The sequence below is a fragment of the Myodes glareolus genome, chromosome X (genome assembly GCF_982192425.1).
Source record: "Myodes glareolus chromosome X, mMyoGla1.1, whole genome shotgun sequence".
Taxonomy (NCBI): domain Eukaryota; kingdom Metazoa; phylum Chordata; class Mammalia; order Rodentia; family Cricetidae; genus Myodes; species Myodes glareolus.
Window position 1 is genome coordinate 144,220,536 of NC_142053.1, and position 9,523 is coordinate 144,230,058.

Here is a 9,523-nt window from a genome sequence, read left to right on the forward strand (position 1 = left end):
ACTAATCCATCTCTACAGCCTGTATACTTTCCGGTTTCTGACAATTCAAATCATTATTCAAGGAATTATAAAAGTCATCCCAACTGTTTGGAAGACCAATGTAGTATTGCTAATTCACGGTTTACCTACTACAGAGTGAATTCAAGGTCAGCCTGGGCAACTTAGTGAGCCCTTGTCTTAGAATAAAAAGTAGAAAGAGGGTTGATATACCCCAGTGTCAAGGCACTCGCTTAGTCACTTGTGAGCCCTAGTTTAAAGTCCCCTTAAAATCACTCTTCTTTATTGACGTTTCCAAGATCCCTAGTTAGAAAATATTCTTGGTATGCATAAATTATGAACATGCTTCTTTAGATTATAAGGGATTGTTAATAAATTTCTAAATTTTTTTTAAATTACAGGGGGCATTCATTTAGGGGTCAGATGCTCAGGTGGGTTTCATTGAACTGACAACTTCAGCCAGGATCATCGTGTACAAAGTTATAAAGTCAAGGTACTAGGTGGATAGAAAGATAGATAAATCGTCCCTTAGTCCTATTCTCTCTCTCTCTCTCTCTCTCTCTCTCTCTCTCTCTCTCTCTCTCTCTCTCGTATGTGTGTGTGTGTGTGTGTGTGTGTGTGTGTGTGTGTGTGTGTGTTTTGGAGATAAGGCCATGATATGTTTGCTCAGGCTGGCCTTGAAGTCTCAGCAATCCTCCTCCGACCTCAGCTTTCTGAATAGAATAGAGAAGAATACAGGTGTGTCTGACTTGATTTTCAATTTTTGACTAGATATTGTTAAATGAGTTTATGTACACATGTGTCTGTGTTCACCTTAGAACTAGTTATTCAGATGGATACTTAAGATTTTTATATTTTTCTGATAGGAGTTTCAATAAAAGGTTTAAAAATTAACTTAAAGCTGGGTGGTGGTGGTGCACGTCTTTAATACTTGGGAGGCAGAGGCAGGTGAATCTCTATGAGTTTAGGGCCAGCCTGATCTACAGAGCAAGTTCCAGGAAGGCTTCAAAGCTACACAGAGAAACCGTGTCTTGAAAACCCAAAAAAAAAAAAAATTCAACCAGCAAGATGGTTCAGTGCCTCCAAGCCTGATGACCTCAATGGATAAAGGTGCTTGCCTCCAAATCTGATGATCTGAGTTTGATCGCTGGATCCCATAAATTGTTTTCTGATCTCCACACACATGCCATGTAATGCATGCCATCCTTCACATACACAAAATAAAGCTTTGCAGTAAGAGAAGAGTGAGACAATTAAAAATAACAATTATAAAAAAAAAACCGTGAGAGTTTGAGCAGAGATAACCTGGGAGGGTAAATAAAACTGCTCCCAGAAACCATAGGTTATGAAACAAAAGTTCTAATGCCAGGGGTAGACTCACTCCCTATAACTTGCTGAACAGGAAGGTCCCTGAGGCCTCAACAATGTAGGCAATTGCCACTGTTGTTGGTTTCTCAGTAGAACTAGATGGGAAAGACCAAATTTTGAAGATGTCACTTGCCTTAGTCATAAGACAGAAATCAAGACAGATCTGGGCTGGAAGCTTCCTCCACGCTAATTCTCATAGTGCTAGAAGGTACTCTACAGGGTGCTAGGAGAGAACAGGATTGAAATACATTATCTACACGAATGAAAATGTCATAATAAAACCTATTATTATGTGTAATTAATGCATACCAATAAAACTTTTTTTTCTCTGTAGTTTTGGAACCTGTCCTGGAACTAGCTTAGATAGACCAGGCTGGCCTTGAACTCCCAAGTGCTGGGATTAAAGGTGTGTGCCACCACCGCCCAACTAACATTTTTAAAAGAATAAAACAGCCGGAATAGTGCTGCATGCATTTAACCTCAGCATTTAGAAGGCAGGGGCAGGCTGATCTCTGAGTTTGAGGCCAGCTTGGTCCACAGAGAGAGTTCAAGGACAGCCAGGGCTACAAGATTTCTCTGTGTAGAAGTACTAGGTCAGTCCCATGCAGGGTCCCTGGTTGTTTCTGTGAATTTTCTTATGATGTCCTTGACCCCTCAACTCTACAATCCTTCCTCCCTCTCTTCTTCAGAAGGATTCCCCAAGCTCGGCCCAGTGCCTGGCTGTAGGTCTCTGCATCTGTTTCCGTCAGTTGCTGGATGTAGGCTCTCTGATGACAGTTGGGGTAATCACTAATCTGATCATAAGGGAAGGTCAGTTCAGGCACCCTCTCTACTATTGGTAGGAGTCTTAGCTGGGGTCATCTTTCTTTGTGGATTCCCTGGCACTAGTTTGGGTTTTTTGTTTTGTTTTGTTTTGTTTTATTTTTTTAAGAAGGAACCAGCTTGGGAAGATGTGAATTATTGAAGATAATTTACCCAAACAATCCTGTGGCACTATGATTACCCCATCTAGTCCTTCCTAATGCACATTCCTATTCTCAGGCTTTGTCTGCAGGCATCATTTTTCTAACTCCACACGCTATTAGTCTCATCTTCTCATGCATGTTGTTGCCATGTCAACAGAGGGTTTCTTCATGCTGTTATTCATTGCCTTCCTCTTCAGAGCTCACTCAGAAAAAGAATTTAGGAAAGAATTCTTTACCCTATGGGAAGGGAATTAGCCTCCTGTCAAGTAGTTCCGGGAAATTACTTTCAAAAGTTCAGAATGGATATAATAAAGGCTTTACATATGTTTAGTAAAAATTTCTCTAACTTCTTTTACCGTGGGGTACAGTCTGTCCTCTGGGTTTACCTTCAGCATTCACTACTGTCCCAGTGTGAGACAGGAGAGGAATGTAGGAACATTAGGCAAGTATGAGAAGACACAGAGAAGTTTCTCCCCCTGGAATATTTTGTTAGCTGTGGAGCAGGAAGGAATTCCAGCACAAATTAACTGCTTCAGGCTTTTCTCCCTTCCCAGCCACAAACCTGCAGTTTTCTAGGAATCTCGCCAAAGGCTCCACTTACTGGGAGAGGATGCTGGACAACCTAGTACTTTTTACTTTATCAGATTGTAGTTCCACCTGGGGCAGCTCTGGAGCCACCTTGCACATACCTCTCTTATCGAAGGATATGGGGTGTTTTGGGAGATGGCCTAGTGGATAAGTGTCTTATCTGTTCAAGCCCAATGACCCAGTTTCAATGTCTGGAATTTGAGAAATTTGTGTAAAAAGCTGGATGTGACAGAGTGCATCTGCAGTCCCAACCTCTAGGCAAAATGGAAACAAAAGTATGACCTGGAAGCTGCCGGGCTATCTAGCCTGGAGTCTGCCTACAGCATGATAGCAGAAACAAAGACAGACCTTTAAGGAGTTCAGGATGGATACTAGCTAGTAAAAGCTTTGCATATATTTAGCCAAAATGCACAAGTCACACTAACATCAGACTGGTTGACCTCAAGGTACATAGTGATTATGCCATTCCCACTAGTCTAAAGTAAGGATTATTTTTGTATTTTTTAGTGAAAAGTTTGAATTCCTTAACAGTGCAAACAAAATGCTTAGCAATTGCTCCGTCCCAGCTCAGATTTCTCCCTTGCCAGCCTGACTGCTCATCCTCCATTTTTCCACTTAGAATTATTTCTCTTTTCTTTTGTGTGTGTGTGTGTGTGTGTGTGTGTGTGTGTGTGTGTGTGTGTGCGCATATGTGGTATATCTAAATGTGTGTGAAGGGGACATAAGTGCATGTGTGGAGGCCAGAGGAGAAGAGTACATCACATGTACTTGCATCACCTTCTGCCTCATTAAGACTTGGAGCTAGGCTAGTGGCCAGCAAGCTCCACTGATTCAGTCTTTGATGCTCATAACATTAAGGTTGCAGACACATGTTTATGCAGATGTTATGGATTTGAACTCAAGTACTGGTGCTGGTGCAACAAGAGCCATTTCCACATTTCCATTCTCTTTTTTTTGTTTTTGTTTTCATCTTTGTTTCTTGAGACATGGCCATGCTATTGTAGCTTGGACTGGTCTTGTACTCAGATCCTTCTGCTTTTGCCCACTAGTACTGGGATCTATCTGGAGTTTTATCCTTGTAAATTACGAGAGTCAGACTTAAATTCGATTCCCTGCTTCGTATCTTTTCTAGTTTCATTTCTGTTACTCTGATAAAATACCCTGAGCAAAGGAAATTTAGGAAAGGAAAGAGCTGGTTCAGCTTATAATTCCATGTTACAGTCCATCATTTTGGGGACATCAAGGCAGGGACTTAAGCCGCTAGTCACATCACATCCTGTCAAGAGCAGAGAGAATAAGGGTCTGGATCCTGCTTGCTTGCTTGTCCTGTTTCCCCTTTTGTCTGAACTTCATGCATGCTAAGCAAGAGCTCTATCACAAAGGCAACAACCCCACCACGAGTCTTATTTTAATGTTTTATTTTAGTAGTCAGTTACCCAGTTTAGATATAGCATGCAGGTTTTGACCTAGTTTTCATGTTGTGCTCCATTTAAATTACAGAGCCTTTGTGGTTTTATTTTTATCTGCTTGGTCTATCTGACGGTTTCTTAACTCTCACTTGATGTCTATGTGAGTGCAAGCGATTTCTACATGCCACGTCTGTGGGTGTTTCATGGTGAAAGAATGTGATAAGATTTCTCTTCCCAGGGCCTTTAGTCTGTCCGGATGTCTCAACAAAAAAAGGAAGTCCCAGGGCCCATGAGATCGTTCAGCAATAAAGATCTTGCTATAGAAACCTGAGTCCACACCAGGTAGTAGTGGCACACACCTTTAATATCAGCACTTGGAAGGCAGAGGCAGGGAGATCTCTGTGAATTTGAGGTCAACCTGGTCTACAAAGTGGGTTCCAGGACAGTCAGAGCTGTTACTCAGAGAAACCCTGTCTCGAAAAACCAAAAAGAAAAGAAAAAAAGAAACCTGAATTCAATCTCCAGATTCTATAATAAAGGTGAACATAAAGCATAAAGCTGTCCTTTGAAAACACACACACATAGTTATATATTATTATTATTAATTATTATGTTGTTTTAGTTTTTGAGAGAGAGTCTGTCTATATTTCTAGCTGTCCTGTAACTCATTATGTAGACCAGATTGGCCTTAAACTCACAGAGTTCTAGCCCAGCGGTGATGGCACACACCTTTAATCCCAGCACTTGGGAAGCAGAGGCAGGTGGATCTCTGTGAGTTCGAGACCAGCCTAGTCTATAAGAGCTAGTTCCAGGACAGGCTCCAAATCCACAGAGAAACCCTGTCTTGAAAAAAAAATGAAAAACAAACAAACAAAACCAAAAAAAAAAAACCCTCACAGAGTTCTGCCTACCTCAGTGACAAAAAAATCTATACAAGGAAAAAGAGACTCTGAGCCTTCAAGTTAAGGAGGCAGGTGGATCTCTGTGTGTTCGGGGCCAGCCTGGTCTACAAAAGCTAGTTCCATGATGGGCTCCAAAGCTACAGAAGAACCCGGTCTCAAAAAACCAAAAAAAAAAAAATCAAAAACAAAAAACAATAACAAAGAACCCCACTACCCAGTTTTCATAATGAAGCTTCAAATATTAAAAAAAAAATAACAAAATGAGGCTGGGCATGGTGATACACGCCTTTAATTATTAGATTAATGTATTATTAATGTATAATGTATATAATGTATTATTATTTAATGTATTAGAGAGAGGCAGGCAGGTCTCTACAACTTCAAGTCCAGCCTGATCTTCAAAGCAAGTTCCAGGACAGCCAGGACTGTTACACAGAAAAATTCTGTCTCTAAAAACCGAAAACTTCTCACACTAGTTCATAATTAAAAAAGAACAAGAAAACAAAAAAGAAAAACCAAAAACCAACCAACCAAACAACAACAACAACAACAACAAAAATTTCTTAACTCACAGGCAGGTACAAACTCAATCATGAGACCTTGAGCAATCTCATAAAGGAGGTAGCTATGAAGTCACTAGGAGAACTGAAGCCGCACTTTAGAAGCTGTACCTCCTGAAGGCCAGAATTCCCTTTAATGACTTAATGTTCTTAAGGCTGTAGATAGCTGGCTCCTGCTGTAACTGCAGAGAGATGTTTGTGTGTCTCCACTTTGTCTATCAGGCTATTGAAACAACAGATCCAAAAGAATAAAAATTTCCCCAAGAATTCTCATGCTGGAAGAGAAAGGTTGAAATCCTGGTACCAGCAAGGGGAGTTTCTTGTCTACTAGGATGAGAATTCATATAGTTCTGACAATACGCCAATTTCTTGGCCTTGTGTCATCTCTCCTATAAAATTATAAAGCTCTCCCTTCCGTTTAATTTCAGCAGAGGTTGGAGGGTCTCTGAGTTCAAGGACAGCCTGGTCTACAAGTTTCCTGCCTCAAGATTCTCCTCAGCAAAGGCCTTGGGCTGGGCATCGTGGCTGGGTCACTCCTGGAAAAGCTGCCCCCAGATCTTTAAAATTTTGGGAGCCAAGAGTGCCGAAGGACTGAGTCTCCAGTCAGTGATGCTAGAGCTCATGATGTTGACTGGAACTGTGGTCTACAGCATCACCACCAACTTCCCCTTCAGCTCTTGGGGTGAAGCACTGTTCCTGACACTCCAGACAATTGCCATCTGCTTCCTGGTCATGCACTACAGAGGAGAGACCGTCAAAGGCATTGCTTTCCTTGCCTGCTATGCGATGCTCCTGCTGGCGCTGCTCTCCCCACTCACGCCTCTGGCTGTAGTCACCCTGCTCCAGGCCTCCAATGTGCCTGCAGTGGTGGTGGGGAAGTTGCTTCAGGCAGCCACCAACTACCATAATGGGCGCACGGGCCAGCTTTCCGCTATCACAGTGTTTATGCTGTTTGGGGGCTCTTTGGCCCGAATCTTCTCTTCTGTTCAGGAAACTGGAGACCCCCTCATGGCTGGAGTCTTTGTGGTCTCTTCCCTCTGCAATGGCCTCATTGCTGCCCAGGTTCTCTTCTACTGGAATGCAAAGCCTCCCCACAAACAGAAAAAGGAGCAGTAGTGCTGGGGCAGCTTCCAGAACCATTCCATTCGGCCACTACCTTCAGGTCCCCCCACATGACCTGGTCTGCTGGTACGGCTTAATCATCCTCCATTCCACTCTAACTGAGCCTCCTGAGCCAGGGTTCGCGTAAACAGCACGCACTCGTTTCAGCAGGGACTGAGGCTGCCTTTATAAGCAGCTGTCTTCTTATTGGAGCCTTGTCCACTTACCTTCCTTCTGGGTGGAGGACAGAGCCTGGACAAATGTGGTTGGCAGCTTGTGGCTGCTTTCCTCTGCCACCTGGCTGGGATAATCTATTGGACCCCAGAGGTGGGGGAGGGGAGGGTAGAATGACTCAGATAAGGGCCTCAGGGTGGGGTGGGGAGGCTCCTGCTGTGGCAGGTCCAGACGGAAGGGTGTGGAGGAGACATGGGCTGCTGCTGTAATGAGAATACAGGCGGGACAATAAAGACTCAGAGACGGGCTTTCATTGTAAAATAAATAAATAAATAAATAAAATTATAAAGCTGCTATAGAACAGGTGTGAATTTTTTTTCTCCCATTTTTGGCCAAATTGTAAATAAATCCATTTTTTCTCAGTTAACTTCCTAATCCCCCACACTGTAATAATCTTCATTTTAAAACTTATTATTATTATTATAACAGATTTATTTATGGCATTTTCATACATAGTTTTAGTTGATTCTCCTTCCCTCCCCCTCCATTGATCCTCCAACCCCCACTATGCCCTTCCATCTCCAGTGTTCAAGAAGTGCATCTAAGTACTCACACCCCAATAACACTTCTCTATCAAAAACGATGTTGTCGGGGCATTTCCCCACACATACTCACTAATGAAGGTCAGTATCCTCAAAAGACCTTGGCTTCAGGCTGGTAAGATGATGGCTCAGTGGGCAAAGGCATTTGGTTTCGATTCTGACAACCTTCGTTTGGTTCCTAGGACCCATATTGTGGAGAGAAAGAATGTTGTTCCCTGACTTCCACAGATGTGCCTTAGTGTGGGAGCACAGTAACATGGATGTACACACACACACACACACACACACACACACACACACACACACAGAATGTTAAAAAATGCCTTGACTTTATTGTTTTATTGATATCGTGACTTTACCCCCCTTTTTGTGGCCTTTTGTAGAAGATCATAAAAAGTAATACCCTTAAAAGCAATCCAATCAATCTACTGTGATTTGGGAGAAGCAAAAGGGTCACCTTACCTATATGAATATGCAACACACATCATAAATATTCATAAGGACACTCTTAATACTCCACAATGAAGTGTTCTAAGTACCCACTTTGGGACATCCAGTTCACATCTCTGGAGTGCAGACTTTGCTTTTCTAAGTAAAGCTGGGCTTAAATGATCTGTGTCTTTTGATTGAATTCTTTCCTTTGAGAAGACAAGAATGTGGAAATCCCTTAACACAAGTGGGTCTTGAGCCGTTAGTTTCATGGGCTTCTAGAACTACAGTCCTGTGTTATCAGGCCCTGCTGAAGCTTCTGAGAATTTTTCCCTTTCTTTTGAATTTTTGAGACAGGATATTTCTATATAGTCCAATCTGGCCTGGTACTTGCTATGTAGCCCAGGTGATATCAAAAGGATTCCAGGGTAGTCCAGAGTATAATGTCCAAGTTCACTGTATCATAAGACTTGGACAAGATATGGTATAGCAGTAGTTAAAGTATATATTTTAAAAACCACGAATCCCCACATAGATTCATTTCAAGCAAGAGTAAGATGCTGGGCATGGTGGCTCACACTGATAATCTCAGTACATGAGGCTGAAGCAGGTGTATCACCAGGTGGTCCAAGACCAGCCTGGTTTCCTGAGTTTCAAGATAGTCTGAGCTACTGAGAGAGAGCCTGTTTAAAAATAAACAAAATTCAACAACAACAAGCAAAAATCTCATGGGACTACATGGGAGGAGGCTTTCAGCAAACTTGTGGCTTAAGTCCCTTAAGTTCCTTCCCAGCCGAACGTCAGGGGTGGGAATGGTGTTGGTCCTTACTCTGACTGACAGATGAATGTCTACATGACTTTTAGGTGATATATCCCATATTCTAAGCACATGTACGTCCGGTCATGCATATGTGTGAAATGGTTAGCAGGGGTTTTCCTCTGACAGGTCATTTCAAGAACAGACTGGCCTTCACAGTACTCATACTAACTTCTGGCTTAAGCTATGCTCATCTCTCTCTTCCTTTACCAGAAACTGTCTGACCTCAAATTACCCACAGGAAGGAGGTACTGGGTGTGGTCCTAGAGTGGAGAGGTGCCAGAGGTTTCTGGGCTGTGCCTAAGCTTGCTTACCTTTCAGGCAAGTTTTGAAGTAGAGACAATCCTTCTGCTTCAAGCTTCTGAGTGGTGAATAGAATTACAGGTATGTGCCACCTTACAGTTGGGGTTGTTTAAAAATATTATCCTCTTGAGCATTTGAGAACATCTTGGCCTACATAGTCAGCTTCAGGCTAGCCTAGGCTATATAGCCTGAACCTGTCTAAAAAATAATGCTGGTATAGTGGTGCATACCTGTAATTCCAGCACTTGGAAAGCCAAAGCAGGAGACTGACACAAACTAAAGATTAGTCTCTACATAGTGAGTCCAGG

General features: G+C 42.5%; 1 pseudogene; it reads left to right on the plus strand.

Moving 5' to 3' along the window:
- The first annotated feature begins 6,203 nt into the window (after window positions 1-6,203).
- On the plus strand, window positions 6,204-7,162 carry LOC148117522 (mannose-P-dolichol utilization defect 1 protein pseudogene; annotated as a pseudogene).
- The last annotated feature ends 2,361 nt before the right edge of the window (window positions 7,163-9,523 follow it).